This window comes from Bison bison, unplaced genomic scaffold, assembly GCF_000754665.1.
Source record: "Bison bison bison isolate TAMUID 2011002044 unplaced genomic scaffold, Bison_UMD1.0 scf7180017864205, whole genome shotgun sequence".
NCBI classification, from domain to species: domain Eukaryota; kingdom Metazoa; phylum Chordata; class Mammalia; order Artiodactyla; family Bovidae; genus Bison; species Bison bison.
In genome coordinates this window covers 5,916,765-5,936,682 of record NW_011494777.1, presented here as the reverse complement: position 1 = coordinate 5,936,682, position 19,918 = coordinate 5,916,765, and the positions used below count along the sequence as shown (strand labels likewise).

Genomic DNA, 19,918 nt, shown 5'->3' with positions numbered 1-19,918 from the left:
CGGGCCGCCGCCACCTCGCCGCCTCAGCCTGGCGGGGAGGAGGAGGAGGAGCAGCAGGCCTCCGGCCTCCGGCACCGCCGCCCGCAGGTAACCGGGAAGGGAGGGCAAGGCCGGCCCTTCCTCGCCGCCCGTGCCCTCGGGCGGCCCCCCATCTGGGTGCTGGGCGGAAGGGAACGCCGGGTCTCATCACCCCCATCCGCCCCGGGAGACACCCCGCAGGTTCCCCTCAAAGGCGTCTAAGCCTTCAGGGAGGAGATTGGCCCTGCGCCCCGCCGTCTGGGAGATTTTACCCCGATCTCCCAGGGCGCCCCTCGACCGCGCGCGCGTGTGCTCAGCACCCTGACCCCGAGGAGGCGGGGTGCTAGCGTCTCACCTGGTCGAGCCGAGACACACAGCTCCCCCCCTCTCCCCCGCTTCTTTTTCTTTCGTATTGGAAAGAAAGGGGTGGCATTTATTTAAAAAACGAAAACCTTTTTTCTTCCCTACCTGGGGCACAGTCTGCGTCTAGTCGTTTTCTGCTGGCCTAACCAGAAAAGGGTTACCTGCGAGTGAAATGATAAGTACGTTAGAAGGAAACGGCATGCTTGTTAGTGGTTTGAAGCTTAACCAGAATTTAGAATAAAGCCTAATAATGGTGTGCCTTATTGGAACTTAATTATAGAAATGAAGGCCAAAGCTTACATTTTTTTCGGCATGTAAGTGAATTATAGATTTTGGTCAAGAAGACATTCTAACTTCCACTTATTTTCTTACTGTTTTATTCGGATAGAGGCTAATACCAAAAGCAGACTTCACAATTTGAGAGCTACTAATAGTTTGGATAGGTAGGTTTTTTTTTGTCTGGAGAGTTTCAGTTGGAATTACTGCATTTAAAAAAATACTGTGTATATCTTCATTTATACAGTCAGTTGCTCCCATTACTTCCCTTTGACTGCCAATGGATATTTAATTTTACCTGATGTAGTTTCCTAATCATAGAATGTGGCAATAATGAAGGGAATGTTTTGTTATTGTTATTGTTAGTCTTATATTTTACAGTGTTTGCATTAATTATGAGAACCTTTTCCATATCTGATCTGATTTGCAGAACAACCTAATGACTTAGATGATATTGAGTTTTACAGGTGAGAGAAACTTAAGTAATGTTAAGTAACTTGCTTTAGGCCACACAACTAGTGATAAAGGTGAGATTTATACCCAGATATGTTTCCAGTGTAGGTGTGTTTTCTACTGTACCTTCAGTACAGGTACACCTTTTTTTTTTTTTAACACTTATTTATGAAAAATAATCAGTCTCTTTGAAATTGAGGAAAAATTTCAATGAATATCCCAGTACCTAAGTTCTGTGATTGACATTTCTGCCATGTTGTTCCCTCCCTTTCTGTGTGTAATCACTTGAAAGTAAATTGCAAACACCATGACACTCCAATATTTCCTCCTGCGGTTATACTGACCCCAGTATCATTATCAACACTTTTCTAAATTAGCAATCCATATGCAAATATCTGGGGTCTCTTTGGGAAATCAACCCCCACCCCACCCCCCAGCTGTATTCAGTTAAGATTCACACATTGTATTTGTTAATTATGCCTTGGATCCTTTTTTTAGAAGACCAGTACCCATCTCCTTTCATTCTGCCAGTGAACCAAACCACTTGCTTTATAAGAACGCTCCCACTTTTGGGACTTGTCCGTTTCCTGATGGTGTCATTTAATGTAATTCTCTGTCCTAATTTTCCTGTTACTGGAAGTTAGGTCTAAAGAAAAGCTAGATTAGTTTAAGGAAAACTTTTATTTGGCAAGAATATTTCATAGATGATGCTATGTACCTATGTACTTTTATGTTACATCATGCTACAGTATTTAGGATACTAAATGCGACCACTTGCTCAAAGTGGTAACTACCAGATTTACTGTAACGGTTTGGTTTGCCTGTTTGTGATTTGTATATGATCTTGGGGTAATATCTTGACCCCAAGCAAACAACCTGTTTCTGGGTACCTTTTGCTCTGTGATAGCACCCATTGATGACTGTTGCTTCAATCAGTTATTTTATTGGAGATTTTCTGTCAAGATTTCTTTCATTAACTAGGAGTGAACTGAACTTTCTCCTAAAAATGTTAATGTCCTCCCTTTAGTTATCAATATTCAGGGTAAAGAGTTCGGGAGTTAGTCACCCCCACTGCATGCATTGCATAATGGTGGCAAATCAGATTTTTTTTCTTCTTTTTTGTGGGAATACTATGGACTGATGAGTTTTGATTTTTTTTTTTTTTAATATAACCGTTACAGTCGTTTTTCTTTTTGACGATCAAACTGTCCCAAATTTGGGCAGTAAAACCCTTTCATGTTGGTTCCTGTGTCTTTTTAATGCTCCTGCTCACCATTAGTCTTGGAACACTCTCTGGTGCAGAATATCCCAGGCTCGCCTTGTTACTTTCCTTGTCCCAGATCTGGAATGGGCTTTTCATCCAAGAAGTCTTGACTCTTTTTAGTGAGAAATGTTGTATAGAAACCAGGATCTAACTGTTTGGCATCTTCATACTGCTGGAGTGTCACTGGGTCTAGGCCCTTTGAGAAGGGAGAACAAAAAATGGTGTTTTGCTTGTTTGTTTAAGCAAATTCATAGGGATATATCCAATTCAGATTTAACATAGCAGGTTTTTCTTTTCTTTGTCTTTTGTCTTAAAAATCGTAGTTCCTAATAAAATGAACATTCTCGCCGTATCCTACTATATATACTTAAAATCATTTCAATATTTTACCAATATCACTACTAGCAGTAAACTTCTGAGTAAAGTTTTAAGATTTCTTTGCATTTATTCTTGTCGTTAGAATATATTGCATGAAGGCTGTGTAATCAGAGTACTTACTGTGTTCAGAAGTCACTTGAAGTACTTTCTCTGGTTATGCTGCCAATTTGATATGGTTCACTGGTTCCATTTTTTATTTTATGGTTTTCTTTTTTTTTTCCCCAAAAGAAATAACTTTTTATTGCAGTATAGTTGATTTGAAACTTGTTAGTTTCAGGTATAAAGCAAAGTGATTCACATATATATATTCTTTTCAAATTCTTTTCCTTTATAGGTTATTACAAGATATTGAATATAGTTTCCTGTACCATACAGTGGGTCCTTGTTGTTTATTTTATATCTAGTAGTGTGTATCTGTTAATCCTAAACCCCTAATTTCCTCCCTGCTTTGGTAGCCGTAAGTTTTGTTTTTGTGAGTCTGTTTCTGTTTTGTAAATAAGTTCATTTATATCACTTTTTTAAGATTCCACATGTAAGTGATGTATGATATTTGTCTTTCTCTGTCTTACTTCCCTTAGTATGGTAATCTCTAGGTTCGTGGCATTATTTTAGTTTTTTAAGGAACCTCCATACTGTTCTCCATAGTGCCTGCACTAGTTTACCTTCCCGGCAACAGTATAGAAGGATTCCCTTTTTAAATTTTATTTTTGAGTATATAAATTATATGTGCTTAGTCGCTCAGTCATGTCTGACACTTTGTGACCCCGTGGACTATAGCCCGCCAGGGGGGCTTGTCCATGGGGATTTTCTAGGCAAGAATACTGGTGTGGGTTGCCATGCCCTCCTCCAGGGGATCTTCCCAACCCAGGGGTTGAACCCAGGTCCCTCAATGCAGGCAGATTCTTTACCATCTGAGCCACTAGGGAAGCCCAAGAATACTGGAATGGGTAGCCTATCCCTTCTCCAGAGGATCTTCCCGACCCAGTTATTAAACAGGGGTCTCCTGCATTGCAGGCAGATTCTTTGCCAGCTGAGTTACCAGGGAAGGCCATATAAACTATATACAAGGTTCAGAAGTCAAATATTTTAAAAGTATTTTTAAAGAGGCCTTACCCGAGTTAGTTTTAAAATGTAGTGTTATTTAACTCTGTCATACCTTTTAATATCTAATAGATTCATATATCTTCACTGTAAGAGGATTAACAGTGGACAGAGTGTGTTACTTAACGTGAAGTGATATTGGAGTACATTTATATTTTGCAGTTACATTCCAATTTCTCTGGCAAAGAGAAAGCACTAGACTAATCTTTAGAGGTGAGCAAAGAAGTAGATTTCAGGCTTATTTTTGCAAGCTTTACTTTGAAAAATCACTTTATTGATGGGTCAGTTCTTCTTTTTTTCTTTTGGCCATGTGGCCTGTGGGATCTTAGTTCCCCAACCAGGTATTGAACCTGGGCCCTGGCAGCAAAAGCCTGGAATCCTAACCACTAGGCCACCAGGGAATTCTGAAAATCATGTCTTCAAAGAGGCAGACAGTTGATACAGTTTTATAAATCCATTTACTTATATGTAACACAACAGAACTGATGTACATATGCTATCTGCAGATATAAAAGGTATTTGGATGTGTGATCAGTGAAAATAGTACTTTTTTTTGATTGGGCAAAATGTGATAGAATCTATAATTATGCCTTCAAATGAAGATTTAAGAAGGAGCAGTCAATGGTTGTCTGAAGTGAGAATACAATTACAGAGTTTATCAGCTGCCTATCACCCAGGAAAAGATGAGTGCACGGTGTGGTTCCCTCTGTACACCACCACTGCTTTTGTTAACAGAGCAAACATTCTTCCTCAGGGAACAGAGTGGGGAAATGAACAATGCTTATGCATTGGGCCCATTTGCCTTTATCCTGTCTTTAATCTTGGTAAAATATACTGCTGAAGATTATTAGGAAACACAAAGTGATGAAAAAGTGCCACAAACAGTAGCATAGGTGTATATTCTCACACATAGCAGCTGGAAACTGTTTTGGTAGACTGAGTGGGCTCGTACAGTTATGAGAATTGCCAGCATTTGTTGAGCCTTTCAAAAAGGTATCACCATGCTAAATATTTCATACATCATCTCATTCAGATCCTACTTTAACCCTTTGTTATTGCCACTTGTATCTTTGCAAATAAGTAAAGTGATATCCAGGCGTCAAACTAAAGTCTGTCTTTGGTGTTGCACTTAACACATTACTGCATCTCACAATTAAATGTGTCATAAAATTGGATATATTTTCATTCAGCATGAATCACAAGAAATACATGACTGACATTAGTCCTACCGCAGCACTGAAGATTGCATCTGAAATTTTCCATAATAAAATGTTGGAGGTTTTAAACTTTGAGGAAGTGTTTTTAGCCTTGTAAAGGATAGAATTCTCTTGTTACTGAAAATGGGGAAGCATCAGAGATTATTGTAAAGGGATTTCATATTGAATATATGTGTGTGTATATATATAAATACATATCTCCCCCCTCACCGTGGTTTCCTGGCATTTTGTAGACGACAAGTGAGCATATCTTTATATATGCTATAATGGGATGTCTTAATGCATGCAACCACCACATTCATGATTGAAACAGTTCTTCTTGTATCTTGACTGATTTCTTGAAATTTATCTCCTATTAAACTGAAAGCCACTTTCGTTTTTTCCTTTGTTCTTTATATCAGAAATACTTCACTCCATAATGAGCTGGAAATCTCTGGATTTTTAGTCATGGCATCTAAAAATAGTGATTGTTTATGTGCCTTTAAAAAGATAAAGATACATTAAATTTATATTACACTCCTGCTTGATGGGCACTTTCTTCACTAACATTATTATTAGTGCCAAAGGTGACTTCAGCCAGCACATTTTTACATAACTGATTCTGGAGTAAATCACTGACGTACATCATTGTGGTCCTTCGCATTGATAATTCTGTCTTGCTGCTGCTGCTAATTTGCTTCAATCGTGTGCGACTCTGTGCAACCCCATAGACGGCAGCCCACCACGCTCCCCTGTCCCTGGGATTCTCCAGGCAAGACTACTGGAGTGGGTTGCCATTTCCTTCTCCCATGCATGTGTGCTAAGTTGCTTCAGTCGTGTCTGACTCTGTGACCCTATGGACAGCAGCCCACCAGGCTCTTCTGTCCACAGGATTCTCTAGGCAGGAATACTGGAGTGGGTTGCCATTTCCTTCTCCAAATTCTATAGAGTGAAAATTGATGAATGAAACTAATGTCTCAGTTTTCTAGGAGAACATCATTTCTGTTTCCATATTGAGTATTCTTCCATTTTAGTAATGTATACCTTTAAAAAAAACCTTAAAATTACAAATGTTTGATACCCCAGTTTCAATATTCTATACTGTTATCTGTCTATAGGTATTAAATGGTGTATGTAGGTTTTTTTTTTTTTTAATGTTGACATGATTTGGTTTTAACAGTTTTTGATGCAGTCAGCTTACAAACAACTTGAGGTTACATATAACCAAGAGTTTGAATCTTTGGAATCAAGATTTTGTGGAACTACTACCCTCTGGCTTCTGAAACAATGTAATTCTTTGTAAAAATGATTTTCCCTTGATTCACATCTTAACCTAAGTATCTGATTATCACCTACTGTTAGCAAGCAAGCTTGTTCAGAACTTTGTTGTTTTTTAGTTGATGAGTCGAGTTCAGAGCCTTTGTAGCTCCTTGGACTATAGCTCCATGGGCTATATAGCACACCAGCCTCTTCTTTCCATGGTGATTTTTCAGGCAAGAATACTGAAGTGGGTTGCCATTTCATTCTCCAGGGTATCTTCTTGGATCAGGGATTGAACCTGTGTCTCCTGCACTGGCAGGTGGATTCATACTACTGAGCTACCAGGTTAGCCCCTATTTGGAACTATCCTCTATTAAATGTGGCATGTTTAGTTTTGTAGGCTGGATAATTTCATTAGGCTCATGAGTGGGAGGATTATTCCAACTATTTTGGGGAAGGGGCAGAGATTTCCAAGAACTGGGCCACTGCCCACTTTTTGGGCTTTATAGTCAGCCTTGGAACTATCTTGGGGGCTTCCCAAGTAGCTCAAATGGTAAAGGAACTGACTGCAGTGCCGGAGATCTAGGTTCAGTCCCTGAGTCAGGAAGATCCCCTAGGGAATGGCATGGCAACCCACTCCAGTGTTCTTGCCTGGAAAATCCCATGGACAGAGGAGCCTGGCGGGCTACAGTCCTCGGGGTCGCAAATAGTTAGACACAGCTAAGCAACTAACACACACAGACACACACACACTTGGAACTATCTTGGCGCCTGTGGATGTTTAATTTAGCGTGCTGATTGTTATAGTGAGTGAGGCTTAGTGTCTAGTGGAAGTAGACTTGTCTGCCACCTTGGACCTACTTGCTTTATGTCATGTCCTCGGGCTATGTCGTTCTTTTAAAGGCTGTGCCCTGCCACCTTCCCTCCTGTTTCACATTTGGAGTGCTTCCTAGGCGGGAAGTGAGCTACTTTAGGGTAAGTCACTCTGGTGTATACAGCTGGCCTCAATTTGGGCTTTCTCTCAAGTCAATTTGTCTTGCATTTGATTGGCATACCCTGTTGAAGAGAGGAATTGTTAGACTGCCTGATTTGGGAACCGGTTCGTTTGCTTTTCCAGAGCTAGGCTTGCCCATTTGTTTGAAGGCCTCCATTTGGGAGTGGAAGTGGAATTTTAGACCACACCTCTTCTGCTTTTCTGTGTTACCGTAGCTTAGTTGTTGTTTATGTTTTTGTGTATGTCACTTTGGGATAAGCTACATATGGTCCTTTTTTTCTGGGCTGCATTTCGTCTGATTATTTCTTTGTGGGGCAATGTGTTTGTTGTTTGTATGTGTGTTAGTACCTGCGTTGGCCAGTTAAGACATCTTTGGTGAATAACAGGTCTGGGATGTGACAATACCGACTTTCTTATTGCTTAGGTTTCGCCTGTGGTGGTCCATTGGTTAGGATTTTCCCTTTTGAACTATCCTTGGTCATTCGTTCAGCTTTATCTCTGATGGGACATTGGTTGGGATTCTCCCCTTTTCGGTGCTAGGGAACTGTGACACTGAGAGAACAGTTTGAATTGCTGTTTGCTTGTTAATTGGTGACACCAGCCGTGAATAATTAAGTGTAGATGATCAGAGTTTTTACTTCATCTTACAGTCCCCCGGAGTTATTTGCAAAACTTAAGAGATCTGTAGCTGTGCTTTGTAAGTGAAAGAAAATGTATCAATCAATACTCCCTGAGATCTGGAAGGCAAAGGCCCCTAATAGATTGACTATTTTGTCAAAGTGTGTCTTTCGCAGTTGCTTTTATCTTGAGGGTATGTGTGTGTATGTGAATGAGTGTCTTGGTACCTGAATCCAAATCTCTTTTTCTCATTTTGCTGAAAGAAGACTTGTGAATGTGAGTGGATGGTATGTATTACTGTATTTGTTTAAACTGGCTTGTTAGTGTAATATCCTCAAGGTTCATCCATATCATAGCATATATCAGAATTTTCTCCCTTTTTAAGGCTAAATAATATTCCATTTTATATATATATACCACATTTTGTTTATCCATTTATCTGTTGATAGATATGGGCTATAGTGAATAATGCTCCTGTGAACATTCATGTTACAAGTATATGATCATGTCTCTGCTTCCAGTTCTTTGGCCTATATACCCAGACGTAGAATTGCTGTATCACATGGTAATTCTGTGTCTAATTTCTTTGAGTAACAGCCATAGTATTTTACATAGTATCTATACTTACATTCCCACCAACAGTGCACAAGGGCTCTTTATCCACATCCTAGGCAACACTTATCTTCTGTTACTTTGTCTTTTATAGTAGTCATGTTAATGAATGTGAGATGGCAAAGTGTGTGGGGATAGGTCATTGATTTCTAGACCGTCTTCTCTTTGTGTACATTTAAAGCTATAAATTTTACCCTAAGCACTACTTTAGCTGCATTCTACAAATGTTGATAATGTTGTATTTTCATTATTACTCAGTTAGAAATACTTTCCAGGGATTTCCATGTCAAGTCCAGTGGTTAAGACACTGTACTTCCAAGGCAAGGGCCATGGGTTTGGTCCTTGGTTGGGAAATTAAGATCCCACATGCTCTGTGGCAAAAAAAAAAAAAAAAGAGACAAAACAAAGCTTTCTAATTTCCTTTGTTGATTCCTTCATTACTATGGGTTATTTAGAAGTGTGTTATTTAAAATACCTGGAATTTTCTTGATAGCTCAATGATTTCTAATTTTTTAATTTGTGATTAGAGAACACACTCTGGGTGCATTCATTCATTATAAAATTTATTAAGATTTGTTTTATGGTCCAATTGGTGAACATACCTTGTTGCACTTGAAATGTGTACCAATGATTTTGTGTCACTGGTAATACTTTTTGTCATGAAGTATACTTTGTCTCATGTTCAGTTCAGTTCAGTTCACTTGCTCAGTCGTGTCTGACCCTTTGCGACCCCATGAATCGCAGCACGCCAGGCCTCCCTGTCCATCACCAACTCCCGGAGTTCACTCAGACTCACGTCCATCGAGTCAGTGATGCCATCCAGCCATCTCATCCTCTGTCGTCCCCTTCTCCTCCTGCCCCCAATCTCTCCCAGCATCAGAGTCTTTTCCAGTGAGTCAACTCTTCGCATGAGGTGGCCAAAGTACTGGAGTCTCAGCTTTAGCATCATTCCTTCCAAAGAAATCCCAGGGCTGATCTCCTTCACAATAGGGATAGCCAGTTCTTGCCTTCCAGTACTTACAGTTTGCATGGTATATCTTCTAACATACCTCTTTGGTTTTTTATTTAAAGTAGATTTCTTATATAAAGTGCATGTAGTTGGGCTTGCTTTTTCAGTCCTGTGATAGTGATAGTGAAAGTTGCTCAGGCGTGTCTGAGTCTTTGCGACCCCATGGACTATACAGTCCATGAAATTCTCCAGGCCAGAATACTGGAGTGGGTAGCCTATCCCTTCTCCAGGGGATCTTCCCAACCCAGGAATTGAACCAGGGTCTCCTGCATTGCAGGCAGATTCTTTACCAACTGAGCTGTCAGGGAAGCCTAGTCTCTCTTCTTTTTAGTTTAAATGTCTGTTAGTCCATTAAAATTTAATGTAGCTATATTTTACAGTATTTCGAAAAACAGACACATATTTGTCTGCTCCCGCTGCTCTAGCAAAAGTACCACAACCCGGATGGCTTAAAGAGAAAATTTTGTCTCAGCTCTGGAAGTTAGAAGTCTGAAATCTTGGTGTTGGCAGGGTTGGTTCCTCTTAAGGGAAGGAACTTTACAAGAGAAGGAGCTCTTCTTGGCCTCTCTCCTTGCTTTTGCTTGTGGCAGCATAATTTCAGTCTTAACATGGCCTCTGTCTTTGAATTTTACTTTATATAAGTACATCCTAACTACCTCAGTTTAGTTTGATTACTTTTGTAAAAAGCCTGTTTCCAAATAAGGTAACATACTCAGGTACTGGGGATTAGGATTTCAACATATCTTTTAGGGGATACGCTTCATAAGACAGCAGTGCAAAAGTGTTTTAGGTAAAGTCACTAGTGTACATATTTTAAAGCACGCAGAGTAGGACTTGGTATGAACACTTAAAAACTCTTTAGGGAAATACAGAGCTCTTTAAATGCTAATTGACTATAAAAGTGACTTAAATTTGACTTGCTTATTAAGGATCCAAGAGACTGAAATAAGATATACCCTTTCTTCAGGCTTTCTTTTTAGTAAAAAATGATTTGATGTTAATTGCTAGTATTCCTTAAGTACTGTGGTTGAATTCTTGTAAATGGCAACTTCTAAGTTGGGGACAAGGGACTGAATCTGTGTTTTTTAGTCAGATCTTTCTTCAAATCCTGGTTTTATTACTTCTATTTCCTCCTTTTAACTGGATCTTAAAAATTCTTTCCTGAAAATTGTGACCACGGTGAGATAAAGACACTTGGTGGGAGTTACTCAGTGTATATTAATGTATTTTCCCTGGATGTAGAAATTAATAATAAGCACAATTCTGGTTACCAGCAATGAGAGGAGTTTCTAATAATGTTACTGGTTTTATTGATTTATTGCTTTAACTCCAGGTAAATCTCATTCTTTTTCTCAGAGTGCTGAACTAGAAAACTTAACTCATGGAATAAAATAATTAAAAATTTTACTTGATTAAAAAGTGGCTAGTTATAAAAGTTAAAATGACCTTTTTTTATAACTCAGATACAGTAATTCATTTGGAATTATTTGTAAAAAATAAAGACTTAAGGAAGACCTTTGAGGGTTAAACTGTTGTCAGATAAAGATCACATGCACTTTTATTAGTGTTCATGCTCTCAAATATGAGTACTCATATGAAAAAGTTTAGTACTCCATTCAGAAAAAAAGGTGTGATTCCTTTCATGGAAAAATACAGATACTTGTTTTTGGTTAGATTGACAACATAGTGACAGTTTTTCTTAGAACAAAATTTAAAGTATGAGGCACTGTAGCATTTGTCCAAAACACTTGATTCTAAAGGAAATGATAGTGAAAAACATTTTTTAACAATAACTTTCTGGAGAAGGAAGTTGGTAAGTTGTAATTTTCACTACTTCACTCATATTTCTATGTAATTTGAGCATGAACTTTCTTCTTTCATCCTTGCTTAAACCATGTATATTGACAAGTTTTCTATAAAATATTTGTATTTTAATTTTATATAAAATTATAATTTTATACTTTAAAATATTTGTATGTTAAACTCCTTAAAATATATATTTTAGGTATTTTGTCTGAAGCTTTATTTTGCTATCATTTATAATTGTACTTTTATTAATAATATGAGTGAACATAAAAGAATGTGCTTATTCCAAAAGTAAGCACCATAAATCACATTTATTCAACTTTTTTAAAAATGCCCCCTGTCTGTGTTAGGAAGTTAAAGAATATACACAGGCTCAACGTTTTCCCGCAAGTAGCATATGGATCCGTAGGAAAGCAAGATCTGTAGGCACTAATTGACTACCTGTGATACATAAAATGCTAGTTAAAAGAACAGTGATCTTTTTGTGGCCATAAAGAAATGCCCAGTTGAGAACCACTGCACTATGATACTCAATGTTACTGATAAGAGTGTAGCACATGTTAATGGTGTAGACAGAAATGATTAAGAAAATGCTGGTATGTTTACATGAAGACTGCACAAATAGTCATAGCAACTTTATTTGTAATGGCCCCAAACTGGGAACAACTCAGAGTTTGTTCTCTGTTAGGTGACAACCAGACGGTGGTAATTGCACACAATGGAATACTATTCAGCAGAAAACAAGAAGTAACAAAAATTCTGGAGCCTAACAACATAGATGAATCTCAAAATAATTATATCCAGTGAAAGAAGCTAGATGATTCTATATATATTAAAATTCTAGAAAATGCAACTAATCTAAAATGAAAAGCAAATTAGCAGTGGAGGTGAGAGGCTGGTGGGAGAGATTGTGAAGAGGCACAAAGAAAATTACAGGAGTCGTGGAAGTGTACCTTATCTTGATATTCTGACATCTGTGTGAAAACTGACCTGATTGTGTTGCAGGGCCCCTTCCAGGGCCCAAAAGTGGGCTCTTGTCTAACACTTGGAAATGAATTGTCCGAGGAGACACATGTGCTGACAAAGCAAGAGATTTACCGGGAAGGGGCACCCAGGCGGAGAGCAGTAGGGTTCGTTCTGACTCAGGATTCTTCCTGGTGGTGCACCCATTGCTCAGCCAAGATGGATACCACTGAGAATTATCCTTGGAGGTGGTTAGACACATGGTGTCTCCTTTTGACCTTTCCTGAACTCTTCTGGTTGGTGGTGACTTACTAGTTACTTTCTAGGACTAGGACCTCTTGTCATAAAATAACTCACACAAATGGTTACTATGGCGCCTGGCCAGGGTGAGCGGTTTCAGTCTGTGTGCTTCCTCTAACAATTGTACACTTCAAATATGTTTAGTTTTACATCACTTATACTGCAAACATTTATAAAATGATTTTTAAAGAACATGGGTATCATTGATTCCAAATATATACTGGAATTTTCCTTGGAGAGATAGGACATATATCTCATAAACCTAAATCGGTGTGGTGTCACATGCCAGATCATTGGTCAAGACAGAAAATGCTATAGGAGTTCAGGGGAGGAAAGGCAGCATAGTTTAATAGTAAAATGAGGAGAGGATTAAAGTCAGAGTGTCTGATTTTTAGGCCCTGTTAGGCCACTTATTTTCTCTGATCTTTGTTTTCCTTGATCTTTGAAGAATTTCCTCATCTACTTCAGAAGATTGCTTAATTTTTTTATTTAGCTGCGCCAGGTCTTAGTTGCAGCATGTGGGATCTTTTATTTGCAGCATGCAGATCCTTAGCTTTGGCATGTAGCATCAATTCTCTGACCAGGGACCAAACCCAGGCCCTTGGAGCTTGGAATCTTAGCTGCTGGACTATCAGGGAAGTCCTTCATCAGATTTTTTTAAGATCCAAAGAAAATATGTTTTAAAACACAGTATAATCTGAAAAGTGGCATGCAAGTGGCAGGTATTGCTGATATCCAGAGTAGAAGAAAGAACATAGTAGAGTAGTATTTGACTTGTTGAGAAAAATGAGGGAATTCCAAAATGAGACCAGAGATGGAAAGTGGAGATAATGTGTAGTATGTTCAGCTACTGCTGCTGCTGCTAAGTCGCTTCAGTTGTGTCCTACTCTGTGCGACCCCATAGACAGCAGGCCACCGGGCTCCCCCGTCCCTGGGATTCTCCAGGCAAGAACACTGGAGTGGGTTGCCATTTCCTTCTCCAATGCATGAAAGTGAAAAGTGAAAGTGAAGTCGCTCAGTCGTGTCTGACTCCTAGTGACCCCATGGACTGCAGCCTACCAGGCTCCTCCGTCCATGGTATTTTCCAGGCAAGGTATGTTCAGAGAATGGTTCAAAAATCAGTTTGGAGCAAAGAAAAACATCTAAAACCATAGCAGAGTAGAGAGAATATGAGGTATTAATGAGAAATAGTAGCATCAGGATGTCAATTGCTGTTTACTAGCCTTATGACCTTGGATAAGTCATTAATTCTCTGAGCTTCGATTTCCTCACCAATATAATGAATGGTGAGATAATAGTTCACCTTAGAATACCTAAACAGACATTTCTCCAAAGAAGACTTAGACACAGCTAATAAACACATGAAAAGATGCTTAACATCACTCATTATTAGAGAAATGCAAATCAAAGCTACCATGGTATCACCTTACACCAGTCAGAATGGCCATCATTGAAAAGTCTACAACAGTAAATGCTGGAGAGGGTGGGAATCCTCTTGCACTGTTGGTGGGAATGTAAATTGATACAACCACTATGAAAAACAGTATGGAGATTCCTTAAGAAACTAGGAATATGACCCAACAGTTGCACTTCTGAGCATATACACTGAGGAAATATAATCGAAAAAGACACACATACCTTGCTGTTCATTGCAGCACTATTTACAATAGCTAGGAAATGGAAGTAATCTAGATGTCTATCAGCAGATGAATGGATAAAAAAGCTGTGGTACATATGTACAATGGAATATTACTCAGCCATAAAAAGGATTGCATTTGAGTCAGTTCTTATGAGTTGGATGAACCTGGAACCTATTATACAGAGTAAAGTAAGTCAGAAAGAGAAAAATATCACATATTAACATATATATGGAATCTAGAAAGATGGTACTGATGAACCTATTTGCAGGGCAGCAGTGGAGATGCCAACGGAGAAAACAGACTTGAAGACACAGTGGCGGAAAGAGAGGGTAGGGCGATTTGAAAGAATAGCGTTGAAACATACACATTACCATATGTAAAATAGATAGCTAGTGAGAATTTGCCGTATGATGCAGGGATCTCAGACCTGGTGCTCTGTGACAGCCTAAAGGGGTGGGAGGTTCAAGAGGAGAGGACAAATGTATACCTGGGACTGCTTCATGTTGGCGTATGGCTGAAACCAACACATTATTGTAAAGCAGTTATCCTCCAATTAAAAATAAACTAATAAAAGTCTGCCTTATCTCAAATATTTTACATATTGAAGTCAATTGATATCAAACGATATAAATGCAGATGCTAAGAAGAATTCAGTGCTGTTAAGAGCTGTTCTGGGTGATAGCTAAAGCATGAAGTAATTGCTGGACTAAAATGATTGGATTTTAAACAATTTGAACAGTGGTGAAGGATTAACTCAACATCCTGAGACTAAAGGCAGGAGAACAATCAGGATGTTTAAGTAGCCCAGGGCAGTGGGCAAAACAGAAAGGATTGATTTGATATAGGCCTTAGTGACCAAGTCTGTGTTTGGAGGAAAAGTGAAGGACAGAAGTTGTATTAGTTTCTTGCGGCTCTTGTAATAAATTATCACAACCTGGATGGCTTTAAACAGCAAACTTATCCTTTCACAATTCTGGAGTCTAGAAATTCATAATTGGTATCATTGAATTGAAATCAAGATGTTGGCAGGTACCGTCTTTCTCCAAAGACTCTGGTCAAGGTGGGAAATCCATTCCTTGCCTCTTCTAGTCTCTGATGACTGTATGCATTCCATGACTTGCAGCCTCATAACTCCAATTTATCCCTGTCTTCCCCATCACCTTCTCTGATAACGGTGTCATATCTTCTAACTTCTCTCTTAGAAGGATGCTAAAGATTGTACCTAGGGGCCACTTGGATATCCAGAGATGTCTCCCTATGTTGGGATACTTCATTCCACCTGCAAAGTCCTCCATAAGAACCGTTTGCAAATTCCAGGGATTAAGACATGGACATATCTGAGGGAGTGACTTTTTTTACACTACTGTAGAAGTCAAAGATGACGCCCAGGTTTTTTGCTTTTTGGAATGATTGTATCTTTATCTTGGGCCAGAGAATTTGAAAAAGAAGAGTACATTTGGAGAAGTGATGATTAATTCTTTTGGACCTGTTGAAGTACCTATGGGAGATCTCTATGTGGATATTTATTTTGTGGATCAGAAAACTTTTAATGGAATGAGTTAAAACACTATTTCAAAACAAAACAAATTCTAAAGTAAGGCAGCTTCAGAGTTAATTACTCTGCAATTCAGTGACATCATCAAGAGCCTCAGTTCTCAACTTTTTGCTTTGCCATCCTTAAGTTAACTCTTATTGTGGTTCCGAGGTGACCTGCCACAATTCCTAAGCCTTAAGTCCAGACATGAAAACACCTAACTGAATTTTGTGTGCCTTTTTTTTTTTTTTTAATCACCCTAACCCCTGAAGCTCTGGAGCAAGCTCTATTCCTTTTAGCCAGATAAACATTTTAATGTTTTCTTGGTTATCTTTTACCTAAATAGACCTATTATGTCTATGTTGCAATTGGAACTTACGATTATCTTATGTGACAAATGGATTTTACTGCTCTTTGATGTGCGAATTTGAATACACAAACCATGTCTGTGGCCTGGCTCAGAAAAGCAGCCTGTTCACCTTGTTGAGCCTTTTCTTTTTTTTTTCTTTCCGCCCCCCCCTCCCGAGCCTTTTCTATTATTAGGTTCTTGTCTAAAAATTTCTAACCATCTCCTGATTTAACATTAAATGTTAAGGCATTTAAAAACATTTATAATTTTTCTGAATTTGCCTATGAAGGAGGGAGTAGCTAAGGAAAAATTTCCAGATTTTTAGAGGAGATGAATCAAAAATAAGTACTAGATTTTAAGCTCTGGGTGAATGGTTAATTAAAAGCATCTATCATTAGCAGTTAGAAATCCTATAGTGGAGTGTCAGCTGAGAAGAATTTGAGTTGTTTCAGGCAGTGAATTTGAAAGATAGCAGACATATCCAGATGGAATTGTCTAGCATTCTCACTGATCATACAGAGGAGCCTGGTGGGCTACATACAGTCCATAGGGTCACAAAGAGTCGGACACAACTATGACTGAGCCCACACGCACTAGCTCATCATAAGAGGCCCAGAATTGGAGTTCAGGAAGGGTGCTGGGGTTAGAGATTTGAGACAAATTGAGCCAAAGGTGATAGAGACCTGTCAACAGAGATTCATCACTCAGTGCTGTATGGCGTTCTTCTGTGTATGCTGTGTGCTAGGCACTGGGCACTTCCCGTGTACTTGTTTTATCTTGCTTGACTCCTGCCACATTTAACTAGTTTAAGGGCATCCAGTAAGTTCAGTGATACAGACATTATTAAGATCCAAGTTTGTAGAGGAAAATAAATACTATATGATACTGCTTATATGTGGAATCTTAAAAAAAAAAACAAAAACTAATGACTATAACATAAAAGAAGCAGACTCACAGATCCAGAGAACAGATTAGTGATTACCAATTGGGGTGGGTAATACAAAGGTTCGGTGAGTCAGAGGTACAGCTGTTGACTATAAGACAGACTCAAGTATGTGTTCTACAACATGGGGTATATAGCCAATATTTTGTAATAACTATAAATGGAAAGTGACCTTTAAAATTGTATAAAAATAAAGCAGTTTTTTAATTTAAAAAAAATTCCCTGGAGGTCCAGCGGTTAGGATTCTGAGCTTCTTACTGCAGGAGGCATAGATTCAGTTCCTGGACCCCTTGGTCAGGGAGCTAAGATCCCACAAGCCATTTAACACAGCCAAAAAAAAAAAAAAAGAGGACACCGAAGCAGACTCACAGACATAGAGAACAAGCTTATGGTTACCAAAGGAGAGGGATGGAGGGACAAATTAGAAATTTGAGATTGTAACAGATACAAACTACTATACATAAAACACATAAGCAACAAGGATTTGCTGTATATAAAGCAGGGAATTGTGCCCAAAACCTTGTAATAACCTACAATGGAATATAATCTGCAAAAAAAAAAAAAAACACCCTGAATCACTGTCCTCTACCCTTGAAACTAATACAGTATTGTAAATTAACTATTCTTGAATAATAAACAGATTAGAAAACAGTAATAACCACAAATATCCAGATTTGTCTGAAGTACAAAGCAATGCTCTTCCTACTATATAAACTATTTCTGCTGCTGCTGCTAAGTCGCTTCAGTTGTGTCCAACTCTGTGCGATCCCATAGACGGCCTCCCACCAGGCTCCCCCATCCCTGGGATTCTCCAGGCAAGAACACTGGAGTGAGTTGCCATTTCCTTCTCCAGTGCATGAAAGTGAAAAGTGAAAATGAAGTCGCTCAGTTGTGTCCAATTCTTAGCGACCCCATGGACTGCAGCCTACCAGGCTCCTCTGTCCATGGGATTTTCCAGGCAAGAGTACTGGAGTGGGGTGCCATTGCCTTCTCCAAACTATTTCTAGGCAACATTAATTTCTAGGCAACATTAATTTATTAATTGATACTGAATTGAGTATAGTAAAATAAAGAGTGCTTAGTTATACATGAGGTGGAGAAGTCTGTTACCGGACTTGGGCAATGTGAAAAGACTTTACTTAATTAATGCATTATACTGTGTCAAAAGACTTAATGTATTTATCCTTATAGCAGTTTATCATTCAGAGGGACATGGATACCAGGAGTATCTATCTTTACATATATCTAGAATTTAAAACCTTAATAGCAATTGAGGAGTTATGATGTACGATATATTTTGCTCATTGGGGAGATGTAAGATGATAGTTTCTAAGAAAATTCAAATTAAGACGTGTTTTTTAAAAGAGCTTATTGTATATTTCTATACAGATTGAAGAGTTGTAACTATAAACATTTTTGGGGGGCAGTCAGATAATCATAATAGGCTAATGTTTGGTATTTTCACAGTCGCCTTTTCCTCTTTAGGTTATTTTGCAGCAAAGACTAAACAGCTTTTAAAATTCTGGTCCAACAGCAGTTTCTTTATTTCAAACATCGTTTTGTTACAGAATTTGCCTAACTAAATCTTTGACAATTTAAAAAGGTATTTAATGAGTCCTAATGAAGCGACTTAGCAGCAGCAGCAGCAACCTTTTCCTATCCCAAGCTGTTTCCAATTGTTCCTATATGGAAACAGTTATTCTTATACTATTATGAAATCAATGGAAAGAGTACTTGTTGTAATTTAGGAGTACTGGTTGCAGGTCCTATTTTTAACTGTGATTTTTGTATAAAACAGTAGACTCCAAGAATCAAGTAATCTGAGGCTCCACTCCTGTCTTCCATTGAGTTGTAACTGGTTAACCTTTCTGGGCTTTTTAGCATAGTATTTATATTTAGCACCTGATAATGTTTGTTGAACTAAACTTTTTAAACCATAATCTTCTTTCAGCTTTAAAATTCAAGTTCCTTCATTCTATTTTCTGAGAGTTTTTTCCCCATTGAGGGGGAAAATTTGCCTCTTTTTGACCTATTCCTCCATTATCTCTTTAAGCTCTAAGATAATGATCAAGCCATGAAAAGTAATATCTGTAGAGTAAGAGAATGAAAACTATCAGTTCCAGAGACATAGCTCACAGTCCGGCATACAGTTCCTCTGGAAACACTTAATATAGTATTGACTGTATAAAAGTGTAATGTTTTTCCATAGTTGTCTGTATCTTCAAATACTGTTGATGGCCAGAGTTCCTGTTCTTGACCAGTTTGAGTTAGGAGTCTTCAAAGGACTGGGTCTTATCAGAGGTTTTTGTTTTTATTTTTAATTGGAGGCTAATTACTTTACAATAATTATGTAAATGTAAGCAAAGGAGAAAAGGAAAGGTATATGCATCTGAATGCAGAGTTCCAAAGAATAGCAAGAAGAGATAAGAAAGCCTTCCTCAGCGATCAATGCAAAGAAATAGAGGAAAACAACAGAATGGGAAAAACTAGAAATCTCTTCAAGAAAATTAGAGATACCAAGGGAACATTTCATGCAAAGATGGGCTCGATAAAGGACAGAAATGGTATAGACCTAACAGAAGCAGAAGATATTAAGAAGAGGTGGCAAGAATACACAGAAGAACTGTACAAAAAAGATCTTCATGACCCAGATAATCACGATAGTGTGATCACTGACCTAGAGCCAGACATCCTGGAATGTGAAGTCAAGGGGGCCTTAGAAAGCATCACTACGAACAAAGCTAGTGGAGGTGATGGAATTCCAGTTGAGCTATTCCAAATCCTGAAAGATGATGCTGTGAAAGTGCTGCACTCAATATGCCAGCAAATTTGGAAAACTCA

The 19,918-nt window shown here is 38.5% G+C and overlaps 1 protein-coding gene across 4 annotated transcripts in view; it reads left to right on the top strand.

Moving 5' to 3' along the window:
* The window catches only part of ZBTB44 (zinc finger and BTB domain containing 44), a 59,459-nt gene that overhangs the window by 1,682 nt on the left and 37,859 nt on the right, over nt 1-19,918 (top strand). For 3 of the 4 annotated variants that reach the window (XM_010844708.1, XM_010844709.1, XM_010844706.1), the window contains exon 1: nt 4-87. The exons of the other annotated variant lie outside the window; for it this stretch is intronic. The gene's annotated coding sequence lies outside the window, so the exon portion shown is untranslated. Of the gene's footprint in view, nt 1-3; nt 88-19,918 lie in introns of those variants that run through there. 4 annotated transcript variants of the gene reach the window in all.